The sequence below is a fragment of the Ascaphus truei genome, chromosome 4, assembly GCF_040206685.1.
Source record: "Ascaphus truei isolate aAscTru1 chromosome 4, aAscTru1.hap1, whole genome shotgun sequence".
NCBI classification, from domain to species: Eukaryota; Metazoa; Chordata; class Amphibia; order Anura; family Ascaphidae; genus Ascaphus; species Ascaphus truei.
In genome coordinates, this window is record NC_134486.1 from 359,355,088 (window position 1) to 359,378,795 (window position 23,708).

Here is a 23,708-nt window from a genome sequence, read left to right on the forward strand (position 1 = left end):
AAGCGTTTTTCGCTTCCTACCCCAGCAAGAAAAGAGGGGTGGCCGTCCTGATTAAAAACAACATACCATTTGCCCTGACGACGGTAACTAAAGACCCCGAGGGAAGGTACATACTCCTCCAAGGTACGCTCTCAGGCTCCCCCTTAGCCATCCTAAATATTTACGCCCCAAACGCCAACCAAACCCAATTCCTACAGAACCTCCTTAGCACCCTCGACCAACCGACGCTCTCATCCCTTCTCCTAGTCGGAGACGTAAATATGGTACTTAACCCAGCCCATGACAGATCAGGCCAAACTACTGCCCCATACTCCATCCAACTACAGACAAAAGCCCAAAAATTCCAAGATATCCTCGGGGAGTACTCTCTGACAGATATTTGGCGGGCCCAGCACGTGGGTCAGCGAGACTACTCTTTCTACTCAACCCCCCATCAGTCTTACTCGAGGATCGACTATTTTCTGGGCACCAATAATGTACTCCAGGCATCCTCCCACTCCGAAATAGGCCCAATAACGTGGTCTGACCATGCCCCTATCGTACTCACCCTCTCTCTGCCTTTCGTCAAGTCCTTAACATATAATTGGAAACTCGACGACTCGCTTCTCAACGATCCACTAGTAGTCAAAACAGTGAAACAAAAACTGATCTCCTTCTTCCAAATAAACAAAGGTTCAGTGCCCTCAGCAGCAACTCTGTGGGAGGCCCACAAAGCCACCATCAGAGGGGAACTTATATCAATAGCCTCCTACAAGAGGAAACTTAAACAGAGAGCCCAGAAGGAACTCACGGATAAAATCCTAGCGCTAGAGCGCTCACACAAACAATCCTTATCAAAAAAGGTGTTCAGAACACTCGAGAAAGCGAGATCCGACCTAAAAGTTCTGCAACTTGACGAGGTGGAGAGAGCCCTGAAATGGACCAAACAGCGGTTCTACGATAGGGGCAACAAAGCGGACAAACTTCTGGCCTCCAAATTAAGAGGCTTGAAGACAAAGACCCAGATCTCAAAGATCAGGACTAAAAGCGGCCTAGTCTCCTATAACGAGAAGGACATTGCGAATGAGTTCGCAGAATTCTACACAGATCTTTACAATCTCCACCCAACTAGCATGCCAAAAGATACCGCCAAAAATACATCCGACTATCTAACCAAATGCAACCTCCCATCCCTCACTCAGGAAGAACTCGAGTTCTTAAACAAGAAAATAACTCTAGAGGAACTAAAAAAAGCGATATCCTCACTTAAATTAGCTAAAACACCCGGACCCGACGGATTTTCCAACGGGTACTATAAAAAATTTGTAGGCCCCCTATCCCCCCACCTCCTAGAAATGTACAACTCCTTTATGCAAGACCAACAGATCCCAGACACTATGTCGGCAGCCAATCTGGCTATTATACATAAAGAGGGCAGAGACCCCCTTCAATGCGGCAGCTACCGCCCAATATCCCTCTTAAACTCTGACCTCAAACTTTTCAGCAAAATCCTAGCAAACAGGCTGAATCCTATTCTCCCAAGGCTAATTCATATAGACCAGGTGGGATTTGTGTCAGGAAGACAGGCCTCTGACAACACCCGCAAAATTATTGATATTATAGACCACGTGCACCTCAAACAATCCCAGGCCCTGATACTAAGTCTCGACGCAGAGAAAGCCTTTGACCGCATCAGATGGTCCTATCTAGACCAAACGATGCGCCAATTCGGCTTCTCCGGACCATTTCTTGCCGGCGTCCGGGCCCTCTATACTAATCCAACAGCCCTACTAAAACTCCTAGGAGGCCGCTCCAACCCAATAAAAATACAAAACGGCACCAGACAAGGCTGCCCCCTCTCCCCTTTACTCTTCGCCTTATCCATAGAGCCCCTGGCCGCCCGAATTCGAACTGAACCCACTATTAAAGGTATCCCAATCGGAGACAGGGAATACAAAATATCCCTGTTCGCCGATGACATAATTCTCACTCTGTCAGACCCCCTCACCTCCCTCCCTAACTTAGAAAAACTCCTTGACGAATTTGGCCAACTATCAGACTATAAAGTCAATACTGACAAGTCAGAGGCGCTTAGCATCTCCCTCCCGAACCCCGTATGGTCAGCCCTACAACAGAAATTTAAATATAAATGGAACACCTCCCACATCAAATACCTCGGAATCAAAATAGCAAGTTCATATAACTCGCTGTATCAAATTAACTACCCCCCCCTCTTCCGCCAGATCTTAAAAGATCTTGAGACCTGGCTATCCCACCAGATCTCCTGGTTCGGAAGGATAGTATCCACCAAAATGAACATTCTACCCCGCCTGCTCTACTTCTTTCAGACCCTCCCCGTCCCTGTCCCACTAGCAGAACTGAGGAATATTCAGGCCCATATCTTAAGATTTATATGGCAACAACGTAGAGCCAGGGTCCCACGATCGGTCCTATTAGCCTCGAGGTCGAGGGGGGGCCTGGGGGCCCCGGACATACTCCGATACTACCTTTCGGCCCAACTGAGGCAGGCGGTAGTATGGAACAGTTCCCCCACCACCAATTGCTGGCTGGAGATCGAGACACACCACGCTTTCCCGAACCCCCTTCCGACCCTACTGTGGTCCCCAGCTCTCAAAAACAGGAAATCGCTGAGACTTGGTCTCGGGGCAATGAGATGCACGAGGTCGACATGGTTAAAAACCAAAGGGAAATATGGCCTAGCTTCAACCCCCTCTAACTGACCCCCTTATTCGGGAACCCGGACTTCCCACCCGGATGCGCCCGATCCCAATTCAGCCAATTTCAAGGCTTAAACATCAGAGTGGTTGCGGATTTGCTGGAAAAAGACGAGGCCATGTCCCTTCCGGAATTAAGAACCACATTCACGTCCCCCAACTTGCCCATTTTCCAATACCTTCAGATCCGACATTTCCTAAGTACCCAGTCCCCTACTCTCAAGTTCCCGCCGCGTTCTAGATTCGAGACCCTCTGCCTCAAAGGCGAATACCAAAAGGGCCTCATTTCAGAGATTTATAAAACGCTCGAAGCATCTCAGCCCCCCCCTAACCACCTATATATGCAGAAATGGAATGAAGACCTAAACACCAACTTGGACCTTGAGGATTGGGAGGATATTTGGGAGGCAGCCACCAAAACCTCAATTTGTTCCGTCACAAAAGAAAACATCTATAAAATATTATTCCACTGGTACCTGACCCCGAGTAGACTGAGCCAAATCTACCCAGGCACTTCAGACGAATGCTGGAGAGGTTGTGGTCAAAGGGGGGACATGCCCCATATTTGGTGGACATGTCCGGAGATCCAAAGATTCTGGTCCCGGATCCAGGGCCTCCTGACCGAGACCCTGGATATAGAAATACCCCTGGACCCGCTGACCTACGTGCTGGGAAAACCAATTGACGACCTCCCTGCCCCGACGGCCAGACTCGCGGCAGCAATACTGACAGCTGCGAGATGCTGTGTCGCGGCGGCATGGAAGAAAATTAAAGCCCCCTCCAGAAGAACTGTGATTACAAGAATAGACGGAATTATGAGCATGGAAAAACTGACGGCAATGTTAAAGCAAAAAACCCCACAATTTTACTCTACCTGGGAACCCTGGATAGGACTATCAACCCCCACATAAACCCCTCAGCTACCCCTCCCCCCCCCCCCCCTACGGCCGACGAACCCTAACCCCCTCCCCCCTCTCTTCCCGAAGTCGTTCCCAACTATCCACCTTTCCTTCGTCTCCCCCTCTCTTTTTCACTATTGAAAGAAGGAAAAAGGGTTTATTGTGTGTCATTTACCTCTTCTATGCCATGTACATGTACTGCGCCGTATTTACAAGTTGGCCTGTGAGCCAGTGTCGGTATTATGTACCCCTGCGATGTATGACACCAATAAAGGAAAAATATTTACAAAAAAAAAAAATTATTTGGTACAGATGTAGTCAAAGTGATTGCAACCCGTGGCATACACAACGTACCAGTGGGGAAGCAGTCATTGGGGTCTATTCAATAAATTTCGAGAAAGTGACTTAACGCTTGTTAATTGCCATTTACAAGCAATTTTAATGTGTACCTATTAATAAAGCTTTGAAAACATGTCAAAACCTGCTTGTAAATGGCCTGTGAACGAGTGTTAGCACTCTTTCTATGACAAGCCGTGTGGTAGCTGAAAAAATGCCCAAACTCGCCTTTTTGGACAGGACCTGCTATTCGCAAAGCTCCGGTGTGCAAATCGTGGGTTAAATACTCACCATTTTTCCTCATCACCTAAAGGGTTGCGAGATCGGAATCGTGATTTGCAACAGACAGAGTTTCTTTTATTTTTACTACATAGGATTGAAGCCGGGGGTCTTCGGAGCTGACCCGCATTCATTTCAGCTGCTTCAATCCTATGTGATCAAACTAAAATAACAGTCGACCTATATTACCTTAGTGGCTAACCACTAAGGTAATGAAAGCAGTAACTGGTTTGTTGGGGATAGAGGAGGTGGGTGAAGGTTGTAGTTGCCCCATGGGTATTTCCCCTATGTATCTATCCATCCCTCTCCCCATCACCAGACTCATATTTGCTCCCACTAAGTTACTTATAGCGATTGCAGGTTTCTATTAAGGGATTCACTAACTATTCCCTTCCACCGACATTGACAGGCAGACTGGATTCATCCGCTGCACCCATTTTATAGAAACACCACTCTGCACTGACATTTGGGCTGGAGGTGATCCTCTAAACAAACGGATCACACCAAATGATTTATGCGAGTGGTTGTGAACCTATGAGTTTATTTACTGTATGGAGCTAATTAAACAGCAACAGCAGTGTTTCCAAAGTACACCTGTACCCTGTGACAGGTCCTTTGCAATCCTGCTTGGGATTAGGTAACAATACAGGTATTTATTAAAGCAGTACCTCTGGGTGCCATACTGTACATACTGTAGTGCCGACGGTTATTCTAAAACAAACCAGTGGCAATCACCAACAAGACCCAGGTATATGCTGGTTACATTCTGGGTAAATGCTGAAACATTTTAGTGACATTTCTGCAGAGACTAATGGCCCATCGGATTAAAAGCGGGGGACCCTGGCAGTCCCATTCAAACTGAATGGGACTGCCAGGGACCCCTGCTGTGTTAATCCGATGGGCCATTAGCCGCTGCAGAAATGTCACTGAAATGTGTCAGCATTTACCTGGCTAGTTTAAGGCAAGTTTTAGAATACTCGTTGTCTCGTCTGTATTATGGTCTTCATTGCTCCATTTTCACAAGGATATGAAGGCTGAAACTACTGTAGTATTGTGGATGGCACCCCATATTCTGGATAGGGATCAGGATTTGGGTTTGGAATTCTTGAGATATTGTTAATATATGCTGTTATATATTCACTATAACCCGATAGGAGACACACGGTCCACCCGTGAGGGTTACCTTTTAATGTGTAGCCCTGTTTCCTAATGAACCCAGTCCGCTACCAAATGCTGTATAACCTGTCGGCTCGCAGGGCCTGAGCCTCCGCCACGGAGAGCCTGGGGCACACGTAATAATATGAATGACCTCGTACTTGGTGCAGCACCTCCACCTGCGATGGCTCCCACCAGAGGGGGAGTGGTTCCTCGCAGGACAATTATATATCACTCCACACACACACAGCATATAAAACAACTGAATGACTTTACTCGTTAGCATAGGCAATCTATATATATCAACAGGTGCCCCTCTCTAGAGGAGACACTAACTACCGCGTCTCGCAGGACACTCCCACCTCCACCAGGTGATCCCACCCCGTGTCCAGTAACCCCGCATAATATGTCCCCCACCCTCAAGTGAGATAGATAGGGGTGACTGCGCAGCCACTATGTCCCGTGTGAATATGATATCGTTGGTGCACTTGGTGATTGTTACCTGCCAGGCACTCCAGTGCCCGGGCCTGCCAAGGATCTTCACAAAGGATCAGGTGCGACTGGATTGTAGAATAGCCGTCCGGGTGATCCTACCCGGATGACTGCAGCAACTGTAGCGGGGTCTGGGCCCAGACCCCTGCCAAACATGCACTGTCTCTGAAATTGTCCCGGTAGATAAACAGTAAGGGGAACTGGAACCTGTCTGGGGCCAATCCCTATCTCCGCTCCACACTACGGGGACTCAGGGCCTAACTGGGCCGGGGAATAAGGCCTAGTGTAGGGGCTGTTGGCCTCCCTGCACATGGAGCTCTGTCTCCTTCCTCCTCCCGCTAGCTCTAACAACGTGCACACTCCGTGCAACCCTTTCTACCTTCCTCCCGATATTCTCGCCACCCAATAGGCTCCCTGGCATCACATGGTCTCGCGGTGACTGCTGGGACTCGTAGTCCCTTACGCTCCACCCTCTAGGAACCGTCCCTCCTTTGCGGGCTTTGGCAGCTGTCTCTGCGCATGCACGACCTCTATTCCCTAGCCAAACTTCACGCCCTGCTGCGCCTGTGCCAGCAATCAATATGGCGGCGCCCTGGTCGCCCTCTGAAGTTGCAAAACCTCCGATACGCTGGAGCGTTCCCTGTCCTGCTGCAACCTTCCCACCATACAACAATTGGGTGCGAGAGAGAGAAGCCTGGCTACATATATAAGAACATTAATACTCTTATTCACTCATAGAAAGTGCTGAATAATAGTATTTAAACTCATCACTTTGAGTGGTAAAGTTTATGTTTTATGGTACTGTATACATTGATGTATTAAAAGTTACATTTGATTAACGTATTATAATTTCTTATACTTTCTCTACATTTAGCAGTGAGCGCCATTAATAGGATATCTTTCGGTGTGCGCTTCCCCGCACACTCTATCCATTTATTAGCATCTCTTAAGAAGCACCTGCTTCTATGTTTTCAATTGGGACTCTCCTTACAAAAAAAAAAACAATTCAAAGTTTAATTGTTTAAGTTTTAAAAAACTGTCTTCAAATCTATATCTTCCATGCAATTTGTCTAAATTGAAAGGTAGTTTTTGCCCCAACTCCACCTTTAGGTGTCCTCCTCTGAGGTCACAGATGGTTATTAACAAGTCTAAAAATTCTCCTCTACTACTGTACAGTATGTTTAACATTGAAATGCCTTGATCCTACAAAGGAAGATTTTCCTGTAAGTTATGCAATGGTTCCAGGTGGGTAGAATCAGAGTTGTCAGCTAATTAAGTAAAATGAAAAAGCAATTACCATCATGCTGTTTACTTCTGTAGAACCGGAGGGTCTCTCCAACAACAGTTGCTACTACAATCTTTCTAGGAAGGCTGAATGCATTTTTTTTTTAGCTTTTTGAGCTTGTCAGAATATCCTCAGCTATGGCTCGATTTAACACCCTTTATCTTCTGGAGAATGAGAAGAGCTATACAGTAGTTTGTTACAAAGCAATCTGTTGCACGCACCATTTGTCACAAAATGATTTTTCTATTTCTATGTCAATGCACTAGGTATATAAAAATATATTGGGGAAAGAGGTTGTAGGCGTGAAATAACATGTAAAAAAATAATTATTATATTGTATACTTCCTTACTTAAATGTACATCTGTTTATATAAGAATACAATATTATATCCTATAACATTCCAATACAGAGATTCACTAAGCGCCGATGCAGGAATTAACACCACGATCCGGCATCATCTGCCATAGTCTTCAACACTTTCTGAATCTCCCCCTGTTTTGTTTATTAGCTAAAATCCAAAACTTGCTTAAAACAGGTGTAGCACATGCTTCTCTCCCCCCCCTCTCCCCCCGGGAGATTTAGTCATGGTTATTGCTAGGTGGAGTGCTGGTTACATGGTTGGCACAGGAGAGCTAAGGTACCAGCAATGGTGAGGGGGAAGACAGGCAGACTTTTAGGGATTCCTCCGGTTCTTCTTGGTGAGCGCCTCCAGACATAGGAGGCTTCAGCAAGGGTAAAGGCGGTCCCCGCTATGACAGTCCTTACTCACAATACTCCCTCCACACAGACTGCCGCTGAGCCAGAAGTATAAATGAGGGTGATCTTTATTATAGCAGCCACTGCGATGTTGTTACGGCGAATGCTTTAGTTGATAAGGTAGATCCCTGGCTTCTGGATGATAAAGGCCTGCTGGTAATAGTGAGGCCTCTCTGGTTTGAATTAGTGCCTCAGCTCATGAGGTACTGAGCACGTCTCTCTCCCAGCCGGGAGCAGAGCTCCGATCTCCTATCCCATGAAGGGATAGTTTGGTACCCCAACCACAGACAGAAGGACCCACCACTAAGGGGCTGAACTTCATACTATAATTTAGGCAATTCCTTCCTGTAGCTCAAAGAGGGAGGGTCCAGCACATGCACCACCACTCCTGCCACTCAGCAAGTGAGCAGGAAAGGGAAAACCCCATAGGACAGCCTGTCACTGTCTGTGTCTTACTAGAACTTACATGACAGGGTAGGTAGAGAGATAGCTGGACCAGTAGCCATCGCTATACTCTCCCCTAGGTGAAACAACCTCGCTTGGATCCAAATAAAGGTACCATCCATCCACCTGGTCTCTGCAAACAAATACAGGTTATAACAGCTGTGCATTTTCCATACACAGATTACCAACTTTATCATCAACTGATGACAGTGATGATAATTAGATAACTATTCTTCAACAAGAAGATACAAGAGAATCCTCACTTATAATGTTTTGGGTCCGGTTCCTTGACTACCTTTCCATCATGGAGACAATGTCCTGGATTGGTTACAAAACATTTCCCCCTCCCCTAGGTGAAATACGAAGTTGGGGTGGGAAGGCCCAAGTAGTGACCAAGCTCCATATGAGCCAGTCACGATGAGGGGTGTGGCTTCACTTTGCCGCCGAACAAGGTTGCAACTTTTAGAACTGTTTGCAGATTGGGATTTTGCAGGAGTATGTGAGCTTCCTGTTTCCCCTGGAGTCGGAGGGCGAGCGCTTCCAATTGTAAGTAATGTATTGAAGTTTGTAAATATATATTTTTTTTACAGGTTTTTACATTGGATGTGTTTTTTGATTTTTTTTTTTGCACATTGACTGATAATATATTAATCTGTACCACTTTAGGGTAAAGATTAATATATTATTAGGACAATATTTTGGGGGCATTTCTGGCTTTGTATTGCTTCTGTTTTTTTCAATGTCAGTTTATTATGTGGATGTCATTGTTTGGTATTTTTCTGCTTTATTGAAATACAATGTTGGCAATTGTTTTTCGTTTTTAATTAAAGATGTACAGTATTGTGTTGACAATGCGTTTAAAGGTTGTTTCTAACATTTTTTACATTTATTTCTTTGTAATTTAAGGTTTCAATTAGTTCATTAATGTTGTATTAATTAATTATGTTGATTGGTTAATGTTACAATTAATTTTGAGTTGGTTTAGTAATTAATTGGCTTGATTGGTTACTGTTTGAAATAATTTTGAGTTGTTTTATTAATTCATTGTTTTGATTGTTTAATGGTTTAATTAATTCATTGTTGATCTGGTTATTGCTTGTATTAATTGCATTAGCTGGCTAGTGTTTTTATTTAGTGAATTGTATTTTTTTGGAGTTTTGTAATGTTTTATTATTGTGTGTTTGGAGCATTAATTTATTTTGATTAGGGTGTCCATTGAATTCTATAGAGGCTTATCATGCCCATATTATTATATGGTATGATGTACCACTATGCAACTAAATGGGTACAGGGTGGGTACAGTGGGTCCGGGGTGGGTGCTTAGGCCTAGAAACCAACTAGAAATGAGCTCTGGTGGGATATAAACACTAAGAAATGAACTTGGTGGGATATAAACACTAGGAGCTCATTTCTAGTTGTTTTAAACAATAGTTTTTATCTACAAATATATAGTTTATGTAGTTATTAGCCGTATATTCATATTACTGCTAAAATAGTTCTGTTCTTTGTAACAATTCATGTTAATCACGTGTATAAGGTCTGATTGTTACCTCCACACTCTGGACGCACATTGAGCTAATACTACTAATTAGTATAATGATTGATATGTGTCAGCTGGCTCTGTGTTATAAGAGTGAGGGTTGTTGGAATGGGCAAATGAGCTATTATCCATATCTGGATAATAGTAATTTTGCCCATTACTGTACTGTATGTGTTGGGGGGTTGTTGGGGGTAGAAGAGGTGAGTAGTAGGGTTGTGTTTATTTATATTTATTGCGGGCAGAGGGGGTGGATGAAGGAATCCAGGGGTGAGTGTTTAGGGGTTCCAGGTGGGTAGCGGGACTAGTTATTCCCTTCATTATCTTAACGGTTCCTACCGCTATCGTAGTAAAAGGGTTAACTTCTCCCACATACTTCCTGGCAGACCTAACCATCCACCATGGGGCTACTAGCCCCGTCCTCCACCCCTCTTCCCTAATAAACAGGCTATTCAAGTTTAACCCCTTCATTGCCTTAGCGGTAAGCCGCTACGGTAATGAAGTTGTTTTTATTAAACTTTTAATACTTGTGTGCGTGAGCAGGGGGTCTCCAGATCAGAACCGCATTGATTTAAGTTCCAGGGACCCCCTGCTTCCCGAGATACAGGCCCCGTTATGGGGTGCCAGTAGCCCCATGCAATGTTTCTATGCCCCACGTCACGTGACCGAGACTTTTAAAAGCATAGGAGATACTGGCACCCCAAAACAGGGCCTGTATCTCGGGAAGTATTAAAATTGTAATAAAAACTCTGTGATCGCTGCCGAGATATGTGCATGGAGAGGCGGCTCTCTCTGTGCAGCTCTCTATGCAGCTGGGCCACATCGCAGCAGATCGCATGGGTGAGAACTTCTGAGAGAGGCTGAGATGACATTGCTGCTCATCGTACGGTTTGGGCATTTTCCTATCGCTTCAGAGTCTTTCTGAATACCATGATAATTCAACTGACAAAACGTCCAGTGTTAACATGTCAAACTTGAGATTTAGCAGCGATTTCATCAAGGCTACTAGAATAGGCCCCTATATTTTAAACTTTCTTTTTTTACTTTTATACTATCAGCTTTACTATTGTAATAATGTGATATTCATATTCATGTTTCCTAACTTTTACTTTCTAAATTATTGTATTTCATGCTTGTTGGGCACGGCACATATACATAGATAGATTTATTGTAATGTAGATTGAAATATTATGCACAGCACTGTCTCAAACTGTGATCACCTTTAATAAAAATAAATAATATCTCCTCCTGCTCTGTATTTCTTTTACTGTTTCTTTGCTTCCCTTCAAATTGGTCATTTCAAGAGACAAAACAGACACCTCAACCTGCACCTCTCCCACATAGCTACAACTCCCCCTGGGCAGCCAAATTCCTCTCTATAAAGTTTCATGCTTTGGCTCAAAATGTTAGAAAATATTAGCTCTCCCCGCCAGCTCTGAAATTACATTTCCTGGTGAAGACACGCAGGGGTATTACGTTCCATACCCGCGCATGCGGACCAAGACAGAAGACGCAAGACCTGCATTGAGCATTTCAATGCCTTGAAGAAAAATGACACACATTTTAATTATATATATATGCGTGACTTCCTCAGGAGTTGATTGGTTGATGTTGCATAGCCAGTTTTATGGGGCAAAGCCCATGTAAACACGGCAAAAAAGCTCTTTGATTTACCCTTATTGTACACAGTTATGCGCTATGGAGCTGTGCTTTTTTGTGTTTTGTTTTTCTAGATCTATGGTAGGTGGCTATACCACTTTCTTTTGAAGCAGCAAGGAGCTCCTGTGGTCAGTGTATCGTTGGGATTCTCTCCTCCTCCAAATCATCACAAAGTGGAGACATTTGGACTTTATCCTTTTTTCTTTGGACATTATATTGCTATTGAATATTTTTTGTTATTGGTTATCTCTACTATTAGATTATTACGCTCACACTTTAGGTGTTTATATTGTTATTTTACAGTTATTCACAGTACTTAATAGCGCTACTCTTTTTGTGTGTTTTTTATATATATATATATATATATATATATATATATATATATATATATATATATATATATATATATATATATATATATATACTGTATATATATACTGTATATAGTGTATATATATAATATTATTATTATATTAATTTCAAGATTAATGTACTTGATATTTGGAAGGAAGGAAAAAAAAGGCTCATTCTTGTCCGCCTGCTACGCTCAGGCACATCCCTTGCCTCTGCCCAGGGTTCCTCAGACCGACCACCATTGGCGTTCCTGACACACACGAGCAGTCCCACAAGCTGCTGTTACAATCAGCTATCCTCGCGTGAGTGGGCCTCAACCTGAAGCCGGTCGATCTTCTCCTGCATGGAAACCATATTTACTGCAGCTTTTCTGGCAGGGCACACACTGGTTTCTTGCCCCTACTAGGATTTAAATAAACTCCCTCTGATGTGGTGAGGGGCGAGGGGTTGGAAGAGTACAGGTCAGACAGCAGGACCCCAAGGTAGAGGGTGGGAACCTAGCCTGAGCATTTATGTGCCCTGTCACCTAAGGGGCTCAAGGCTGCTTTTTGGAAAGTTGTGCTCATTTTTTTGCCAACCACAAATGCTCAAAGTGCCCACGTTTTGCCAATCCCTGGGACAGCATTACATTTATCATAAAGAAAAAATACATTCTTCAACAAATCTGGTGCTTTTTTTAGCACAATTATTGCTCCCAAATCACACGTGGCCGGTTTTAATAAATTACTGCCTGGTATCTTATTTCCAGTGTGGTTTAGAGAAATAATATTCCTACAGTACCTTTTACTTAAAAAGTTCTACCAATGAATGTACTGTACTACAGTTCTACATGGGGAAGAATAATACATCTGATCTGATACCAGATGGATTGATAGATATAGCTATGCAGTACTGAACATTAATTTCAGTTATCTATGAGGTGTGTTACAGCTAAGCATGCTTTGGTAAATGTGGATGAAAGTGTTTTGCCAAAGTGTTGGTAGAGTGTGGTATTATGTTAGCCCATGGAATAAAAACTTTTTCGCCTAAAGATATATAGATAGTATGTATACTGTGAACATGTTACATTTCAATGATTAACAGATGTTGCAGGAGAATTAAAAGCTTTTAGGATCACTAATATCCCTTCTTTTGACAAGCATTGTAATGAGATTTACATTATTTCTGCCAATTCAAAGTCTAATGTGAATATGTAGATTATCTCAAAGTTCATGTTTTTTTTCAACATATGGCATGTAGAATTAAAGCGATTGTGGTGATGTGAAATATTATTATTTCTTCATGAATATTATGAATGAAGTAATGTTCAAAGCATTCACCATTTCATCATCATCAACATCATGGGTGTACTGCACCGACACACTTTATTCGAGCAAATACCCGGTATGTACCTGGCAGATACCTGGAATGCGCCGCTCCTCACCTCTGACAAGCCCCGTTGCGTTTGCCTTCCCAGCCTGGGTTCATGCCTGGCTGACGGGCGGCTAATCTGTTAAATGATAATGATAAGGATTTAATAGGCTGCAATGCTTCGCGTGTCTACCAGATGGCATAAATTCATGAATTGTAATGCAGTATATATATATATACTGTGCAGTATTGCAGCCAGTGGGAATAAAATGCTTAAATCCCTGCATGGAAAATACCTCAATGCACTCGGGCAGAAAACAGTCACAAACCTCAATACACCCGGGTATACCCGAATTCGTGGTACTAGCCAAGCTCGAATAAAGTGTGTCGCCAGTGTAGTTAAAAATAACTACACCCAAATTCAATAGAGACTTTATTCAAAGTATGCAAATCATTCAAATACATGTTTTTTCTGGTAAATTAATTGCCTCTTGGATTACTTGCATTGGGAAAACATGATGCTTCCACATTAAACTCATAGGTCCCATGCAGGTCACAGCATTTTCTTCAACTGAGAATGCTTATGGCAACCTGTATATTATGAAATACAATTCTGTTGGGTTTTTGTTTATATTAATACATGTTTACTCTGTTGTTTAATGTCGTATTTTGTGCTCTGTTAAATGAAGAGGTAGATCATATAAGAGGTAATGTTTATCTTGGAAAAAGAAGAAAGAAAGGGCAAAAGCCCTCAAAATGGGGTTGTCACCCACATCGGGTCAAATCCCCCACATATTGTCACCTTGCGACATGCAGAACTTCAGGTGCTGAAGAGCATGTCCCCAGGGTAGGGAGCTGTCAGCCCTGTCAAGGGGACAATAAGAAGAAGTGAGGAGGGCAAAAAGGGGAAGGGGCTTAAAGTTTAAGCAAGTGCCCAAGATATATCTCTCTCAAAAATGTTGTCATAGACAAAGAAGAGATACCAGCTAAAATACACACGTCAAAGGCTATTGACACATTTTAATATTAATTAATATTAAGAAATATGCCAAAAGTATACAAGATGGGGGAATTTTCCCTTTAACTTGCAAGTTTTGGCCATAGGAATTTTGGCACTTGTTTAGAATTGGGGCAGCAACATCCGCAGCTGAGATGGGGCTGTCGAGAGAGGCAAACGAAAATCTAGGGAGATGGAATTCGGATAAGCACAAATCATACATCATATTGCATCATACTGCAGCATTAAGTCAATGTGCATTTCAGTTTAGTTTTATATGCTAATTTCCTAAATTCCATAAAGTCGGTAGATTCTCTTAATGCAGAGACTATAAATTGGGTATAAACACCTTGTTTTGCTCACAGTCTGTTGATACAGTCAGACGTTTACTAATTTGGTAACAATTTAATCTCTGAAAGTTTGGCAAAAGATTCGTAGGAAATCAATGTAAGGGAAAAGAACACTTAAAATGTTGAAAAGATATTTTTGACAATTTCTCACTTCTCTACTCAGTGAACCTTTCTTATTTTCTAACCATTTAGCGTTGTGTTTCCTACAGATAGCATAAGAAAAAGGCAAACATGGGTGTTAAAGTGGGCCATTTTTATCCACTAGACAGGTAAAAGGATGCAATCTGGAAGTAAAAGGGCTGCAAATAGGCATAGACCTGATACAAATCTCCTTCTACTTGTTCAACTACAGGAGATTATCTTGGAAAAGGCTGCAGTCCAGTCCGAATTAAGCAAGAGAGTGTAAACAATGGGTAGGCTCAACATGCTTGTATAGCTCAATTTGGAATGTAAAAAACTTTAGACTTATTATATCAAATTCAACTGGACTGAGTAATCCTAAAGGTACTTTTGCCAGAGTTCATATTAATATAGCGCCATGCTTATAGAAAAAATTGAGATTGACAGTGTCAGGAAGAAACTGAACAATTTAAAAACAGCCCCATGTACAGGTAACAGATTCAAGTGGGTAATGGGATCAGGTATGCAGCTGAACCAAGCCACTGCAGTAAGATGAGCAAGGTGAAAGCGTCACAGGTGATGAAGCATGGGGGGTGCCGCAGTATCTAGTAGCTAATGTATGCTGCTTGTCCTCTGAAACCATGCCACATTGTATAGCATGTTGTTTTTAAAAGATGGATGTAAAGATATAGAATATATTCAGATTGTGTAATATGACTCTGCCCTGTCCTCCTCTCTTGATCTACATGCCCTGCATTCTCTCTGCCATTCTCGCCCTTCTAATCCCAGACCCTGGCTAAATTCCCATACGTGCATGCTGCGTTCCTGCATTCGTTCCTCTGAACGTCTCTGGAGGGAATCTTCCACTCTCGCAGACTTCCTTTACTAAAAATGTACTGTATGCTATCCTGTTTCAATTATGCCCTCTCTCAGGCTAACCAAACCTACTATTTTTCACTAATCAACATACACAAGCCGATTGTTCCCTGGCTTTGACTCCCTACTCAGACCACCCCCATGTGCCTCTTCTTCTTCCTCCATCTCACCTCAGGACTTTGCTGACTACTTTAAGGGAAAGGTGGAATCCATACATCAGAAAATCCCTCTGTTTCCTCCTCCCACCCTATACCGCTTCCTAACTCTCCTCCTGCCTTCCTTGACTCTTTTTCCATTGTCACAAAGGAGGATGTGTCACTGTGGATCTTGTCTTATCCCTCTTGGAAGTGATACAGTTTGTGCGCTGGGAGTTCAGTCAGTTGGGATCTGGACAGAGAGGGTGAAGGTAGGGTCAGTGGAGCAGTGTTCCCCTGGACTAGGCCAGACTCTCCCAAGGTCCAAGGTAGATCCCCTGAGTCACAGTAGTTGGCGTATGCTGTAGGCCTCAGATAGGGACCCCTTTCCCAGTAGTGAGTCAGTGAGAGGCATATGCTGAAGGACATTACTCCTGAAGGAGAAGTACAGCCTGTTGCCTATAAGCAAACCAAGGACACTTCAACATAGACTATTCTAAGAGGTACACTCCAGCTGGAAGCCCTTCCACAAGCATCCGCCTACGGAGTTTCACAGCTGATGAGCCAGAGGATTTTGGAGTGAACCACAACGTGGATCAACGGAGCCTTTCACTAATTGACCTGGTCTGGAGAGAGACCAGGGAGGTATTGTTTAAGTGCACCAATGGGCTCCAACACACAGAGGGAAGCACGCTATCCCACACATACTCTTTTGGGGAGAGACTGGCTTGTGGACATTACGGGGTTAAGTGCCCAGGCACTCCAGTACTTTGGGGGTTCCACCCGGGAGGTGTTATTGTGGGACAAGGTCTTGCATGGCTGAGTTATGTTGGTGGTGTATTATCTGTGACAAAAAGAAAAGAGGTTGGGGCGCTCCCTATTTGTATAGGCTTGTGATGTTGCCTGTGTGGTAGTGTGTAACCAAAGAAAGGGTAGTGTATACTTGCCCTTGTTGTTTTCTGCAGCTGGACCAGTAGAGAAGATAAAGCCCGGAATCTTCTTGTAGTTGCAGTGGAGGTGGAGGGTTGGTCAGCGCACGGGATTTTGCTCAAACGTAGAGATAAGAGGATAGGAAGATATGGAACACGGTATTAGTGTTTTAGTAATCGAACGGTACAATACAGCCAAAAGAACTTTGGAATTAAAAATGTATGAAAAATATATTTTTAAAATAGCTTAAAACTCTTTGGAATTAAAGAACCTTGGTAATTAAAAGTAAATATATGAAAAAATATATTCTAAAATAGCTTAAAAATCCTTAAATAAAATCCTTAAATAAAATTTAAATGGAATTGTGTGTTTTTTTTGTGAACAGAAGCAGAATATGTGCTATATGTGGATGACTAACAGGGTGTGTTTATATAGCCTGTTGTTGGTCTGAGGTAAAAAGGGGATAATGGGGCTGGTTAGCAGAGTTTAATGTGCAGTCTTTCCTTCACGGAATGCTGCTAAAAACAATAGCTTTCTCACCCTCCTGGTGGAGGCAGTACGTGAGTTGCTTCTCTCCCGGGGGCCCAAATAGGAAGAAAAGGGCCGAACTCGGTGAGTGAGCAAAATAGAATTTATTAGGTACAGAAAACAAAGTCAAAATAACACTCACGGTACAGCTTTAAAACAGCCCAGCATCAGCCTGATCGTCCGGTGATATTCCTCTCACCAGTACAGCTCCCGTGGTCGCGTCCGACGGCGGGACCGGAAGAGGAGGTCTTACCGGATGTCAGCAGGCTGGCTGTGTCCTTCAATCAATGGGCTCCGGCAGGGAACAACTAGTTTCGCAATAATGCTTCGTCAGGTTCCTGCTGGATGCCCTGTGTCTTCCCTCTTTATAGGCAAATACCTAATTGATGATTGGATTGGTCATCAATTGGTATTGGTACAATTAAATAATAAAATGTAAAAACGACCTTTATTGGGTGTTGGGTGTTGGACTAATGCCCAATAATATGAAAGACCAATAATGCTAAACTCTAAATACATACATAAATATGTTACAAGTAGTGACAATGTTATACACAGTAGATAATCATGCACACATGATCTCTATCAGTTCTATGAGACCTTCCCTCACTCAAGGTGTAGGCAATTAGTAATTTGTGCAATCTACAGACATCTTTAAACAAATCTCTTAAAATTGGTAGCAGGTGCAGCACAATAACTTGTGAAGTAAACCTCTAAGTAATTCCTTCACCAAATTAATTTCATACCTAAAGTGGCCCTTGCACTTAGAACTTCTGTGATGTGTGACATTTAAACTAAATGCAAAAAAGCTTATGCTCAGATGGATGGATTTTGAGTGATATATAAAAAATATAAAATAATAAAATAAGAATATAAAAATGTATTGTAAATAAAAATATTGTATAGATGAATATATGTGTAGTTGGAGCTACCATATGGTATCGCTTATATGTTTAGACTATTTGTCCTGAAAAATATATATATATATGTTGTATTACCCAGGTTTAGGTGATATATGTTAAAAAGTATCCCTGTGTGTGTCGTGACTCCCCCTTTAGTTTGGAGAATGTCAATGGTGACTGGAATAGAATTGGAAAATAATTATTCCTACAAATGTGATAGTTCAGTAATTCAAACATAATGATCAGTAATTTAAAGATGTATGGAACTTGGATATATTTTTAGTATGGTTCATTGGGGATTTGACCCCACGATCATATTAGGCATTTCTTAAAAGCAGAGTGATAAGTTGGCTGTGTTATACAGAGGCAGATGGACTTCATGTACTTGTTTGCACATATGCGAACAGAGAGAGTACAGAATTCTGCAATGAGAATAACAAATGTGGGTAAAGAGTATTGTTGTGTTACCCAGGCTTAGGTGAAATGTTAAAAAGTATTAAAAAGTATCCTTGTATATGTCTTACCTCCCCCTTGTTGGTAGTTTTAGGGAATGTTGGTGGTGTATGGAATTGGATTTGGGATTAAAAAAAATATATTTTTATAATGTTCAAAATAATAGTAATTAAAAATGATGCTCAATAATTGAGAAATGTGGGGTACTTGAATTCTTAGTGTGTGTTTCTAGTATTTCATTGGGGATTTGATCCCACGATCATATTGGCCCTCACTCAAAAGCAGTGTGATAAGTTAACTGTGCTACGCAGAGGCAGATAGATTTCATATACTCGTTGGTGCATATGTGAACATAGAGAACGTAAACATAGAGATAATGTAATTGTGTACGGTTAAGCGAATGTAAGTGAATCATCCAATTGCGAAGTTACTGGTTCCAAATTCGGGAGGGGATTGGGAGAAAGAAGAGAAGAAGGGAGAGAAGAAGAGAAACGTGATTAGTGTGTTAAATATACATGTTTCATTCAAGAAAAGCCCCTACTTTACTTACTGTGTTAGTAAATACTGTTATCACATACCAGTGTGTGATTACTGTGTACAGTATATTGGTTCTGGTGAGGGGCTCCTCCCACTACATTGTAATCCCTGCTGGTGGTGGCGCTGCACCAAGGTGATAAGTATACCCCAGGCTCCCAGTGGTGGAGGCTCAGACCTCCTGGTAAGCCAAACAGGTGACAGCAGCACGAGTTGTTCTGTATTCAGGGGGTACATATATACATGATAAGGTGGGACCCTCTAGCTGGATACCACCCCACGTGGAGGAGGATTCCGTCGCGGACATCGCTGAATCAGCGGATCCCTGTTACCCTTCTGTCGGCAATACCGGGTGTTGGAGCACCCGGATGGTATCACATCAATCTACAAGTGCCCCAACTGTAACACTTATTGTGGGCAGCGCTGTCACACACTTCTGGGTGGGTTGGCTCCTGTGCTTTAGTACAGATAACATTTCAGGACTAATGTGTCCCTTCCTCATACTGGGTCTGAGGAAGGGACACATTAGTCCTGAAACGTTATCGGTACTAAAGCTCTGATGCTGTGAACACCTTATTGAAGTTTTTCAAAACTCAAATCAAGTCTCCTGTGTGCTCCTCCTTTCCTTAATTTTTGTGCCATTATCAGGTCCAGCCTTGAGACGCCGGAACCATTGGGAGGTAAGCACCAGAAGCAGAATTATACTTGCATGTCTTTATTAACAGTGGTGTGCCATTTATTTCTATGATTGCTCTTAAACGTGTTATTACATACATGGTTGTCCCAAAGAGGGTTTAGAAACCCAAGCCTTTTGTCTATTTAATGGGTATATACTGTAAATATGTGTGACCGGATTGGATTAAATCCAGTGATTTTGTTGTTGTTGTTGTTTAATAATGTTAGAGAGGTTGTATACTCTGGAATAGAAATGTATAGTTACAACATGGCACATACAAACAGTGCTTGATTACTTTAAGATGTAAAGCAGTACCTCTTAGGTATAAATGCTTATAAATAACTGTGAGTTCCTTATTGTATTAACTATTTTCTTTCTGAAGAACTTCTAAAAATACAATTAATTCAAAGGCTGCATTATTCCCTCCCTATAAAATTATGTAAAGTACTGTGTTGCTAACCATTCACCCAGGGAAAGGAGAAAGGGGACTTAAAAAAAAAAAAAAACAATATTACTGGTCTTTAAGTAGTATTCTTATAATCATTTGATTAATTCATATGTTTAGAAGAGACATATTTGTTTAATATTTTACTACATCTGTGTTAACTTTGCACAATTGCTTTAGAGGGGGTGGTGGACTATACACGTGAATCTCCTATTCACAGGAGCCTATCTTGTGTAAGGCAAAATAATTTCATTGTAATACTGTATATAATCCACAGAGAAATAAAAAAAATGTTTTTCACCATCCTTCAAATCAATCATTGTTTTCAAGAATTCTCACCTAAGGCAAAAAGACATATGGAGTTTTAGGCTTTCTCTTTTTTTTTTGTCTTCTGTTGGGAGTAGTATGGAAATAGTTAGTGCGTTTACCATTTTTATTACACTGTTAATAAGACCTTGTGTGGAAAAAGATTGATGCTGTGGAATAGGTGTTGTGCCATTCTCATTTACGATACCATCTGGATACATGTGCATATTTTTACTGACTGACTGCTTTAATTTTGAACAGCATGTGCCACTGGATCTAACTCTATTTCCATTTGCAAAAATCTAATTTGAAAGCACAGGTTTTATTATTTAAGGTTATTAATTTGTGAGCCTGTAATGCACAAAAATATATATGTACATTAATATGTATGCATATATATCTTCCATGTTCACATTTGCCAGATATACTGTACAGCAAGTTTCAGTGAGCTGTGATTTAACTAAGAACAAATCATGCTGTGCCTCTCTTACACACTGGGGGCTATTTGCATATTTTTGCATATCATCAAAATTGATTGAAACCATAAAATATATATAATAAAACTGTATCTTTCAGAGTTTACTGCAAAATGCAGTAGATAATTTCAAAACCAGGAGAGAAGAAAATGGGCAAAATGTATAACATAGGTATTTGAATACAGATTCATAAACTAATACATTTAAATTGGGCTTTTAAGATTTCCAAAATGAGAAAGAGAGAACGTGTGTGTGTGTGTGTGTGTGTGTGTGTGTGTGTGTGTGTGTGTGTGTGTGTGTGTGTGTGTGTGTGTGTGTGTGTGTGTGTGTGTGTGTGTGTGTGTGTGTGTGTGTGTGTGTGTGTGTGTGTGTGTGTGTGTGTGTGGACATGTGCACATTTCTCCTTTCAAGCATAGCCTTTGGTAAAATACTAAAAACTCTATTTACTTTCTAATATACTAAATCCTCAGGGCAAGTAAAACGAATGTTTTGCTTTAATACAAGCATCCCTTGTGAGGACCCGCAAAATGTATATTTTCTCAATGGCAAGAAGTGGAATCCATGAATATCAATGAGTTTCACAGCAGTTATCCATAGTGGAGCTATAAGAGTTAATTGGATAATATGCTCCTGACAGTAGTATCCTGTTAATTAACTCTACTTTTTTATGGTAATGTATGTCAGTCATACATGTGAGAAGATAATGATCAGATAAAATGGATAAAATGTGAATGTTACTTGATACATGGTATTGTATTATGAGTAGAGCATTGGCTAAAAATAAAAACACTTGTGTACATGTAAATAACACGGCTTTAATAACATATTTTGTTAAGCATTTAAAATCAGCCTACATAAAACTGTGTGTACAGTATGTGTTCTAATTTTTGCATTTAAACACAAAAAAAATCTAATTTAAAACCCTGCTGTGGTGTGAAAATTTGGCTCATCCGTCTCTTGGCTGTTTTAGATTTACCTATAAACATACTTTTTCTCAAATAAAGGCAAAAATCAAATGTAAATACTAACATTTACACTTCGTTTGACAGCATACAATGCAGCACATGGAGCATTAATATGTTAGTGCATATGCTCATTGTTTTGAGCAATCATACAGTAGCTTGATTTTATAAACCTTTCCTCATGGAACCATGTCTAGATGTACAGTAGGTTACACTGTGTTAGGCCTTATCTAAACAGGTATTCTTTACTGAAAGTAAGCTGATCCGACATTGCATTTCATTCTAAATCTTGATAGAGGTACTGATTTGTCAAAATGTGTATATTGAACCATTAAGGAACTATTCCTTGGTATTTGGAAATAAAGGTAAACATATATTTTCCTGAAATTAGAGTGGTTTGCAAAAATCCTGCTAATTTATTTTACCCTTGAGATTTGCATTAAAAAGGTTTAAATGCAGATTTAAAATGACAAGAAATGCTTTAACTTAGAAGATGTGTAGGAGTGGGAAGTCAAGAAGGAGCACTATTTTATGCAGCATACAGTAAGCCAATCTTGCCAAGCACTGCAGAGACTGTCAAGCAGGGAAATGAAACCAAAAGAAAAAGACCATGTGCTGTCTTGCTTTCTAACATCATGGCTGTAATTTGATACTAAAAGCTTTAAACAAGTGTTGAAAAAGCTCTATTTCTCAATTAAGATGATCCCATGAGACAGTGTAAAAATGGCTTCATGTAAAATATCCCTTTGAATTTATAAGATGTTGATGGTTTTTGTCATATCATGTGATTTTCATTGGTACACACCTGTACACATAGAAAAAATCAAGCCCATTTGTATCCCATTTCCACAATAAGGTCTCTAGAATTCACTGTCGTGACATTTAACAACATTTCAATACATACTGTAAGTTTTTTTCTATCATGTAAACAAGGAGCTTACATCCCAATTGATAGTAAAGTTGAAAAGCACAAATGTTCCAAAACCTCATAAAGTTAGTTACATTTATTTAGAGTGTAAATATAGCATCAGAATGTAAAACTTGTTAGTGTATCATACTAAAAATGCTGCCATTCCTTTACTCATGTACTGTATGCAACTTTGGGATGTGTAGCACATTTTCCTCAAAATGTTATTACGGTATTAAACATTTATATTGTTATTTTTGCAACAAATGTATGACATGTCATGTAAACAATATTGATCAATACAGTGTCTGATCTTTGTCTCTAAATAGGGTGACCAGTCGTCCCGGTTTTGCCGGGACAAGTCCCGTTTTTTTCTGGGCTGTCCCGGGTGATGGTCCGTCCTGGAAATGTCCCGGGTTTTGCCCCGGGTCCCGTGCGCGAGTCGGCGGCGGTGCGCGGGGGCGGCAGCATGAGGAGGCAGCCGTGAATATTTTTATTTTTTTTCCCAATAGTAGAATGCTGGGGGGCGGGGCTTTAGAATAAAAGCAGGGGATTGGTTGGAGGTCAGAGAGTGCTGGGGCAGGGCTTAGTACCGGGGGCGGAGTGTGTGTGTGTGTTTCCCCACGCATATTCACCAGAAGGAAGGCTCCCAGCAAACAGCTGGCAACTGAAATTGCCTGCAGAGTGAATAAAAGCCTCTGTACTGTGGCATTACACTCACCGGTAAGCCCCATGACGCCTGTCAGCAACATACATTACATAACAGGATTTGCATATGATGTCATTATTCCTGTTTTTTATTGATTGTTATGGTAATTGGCTGATGGATCCTCACATCCTGGGGTGTGTGT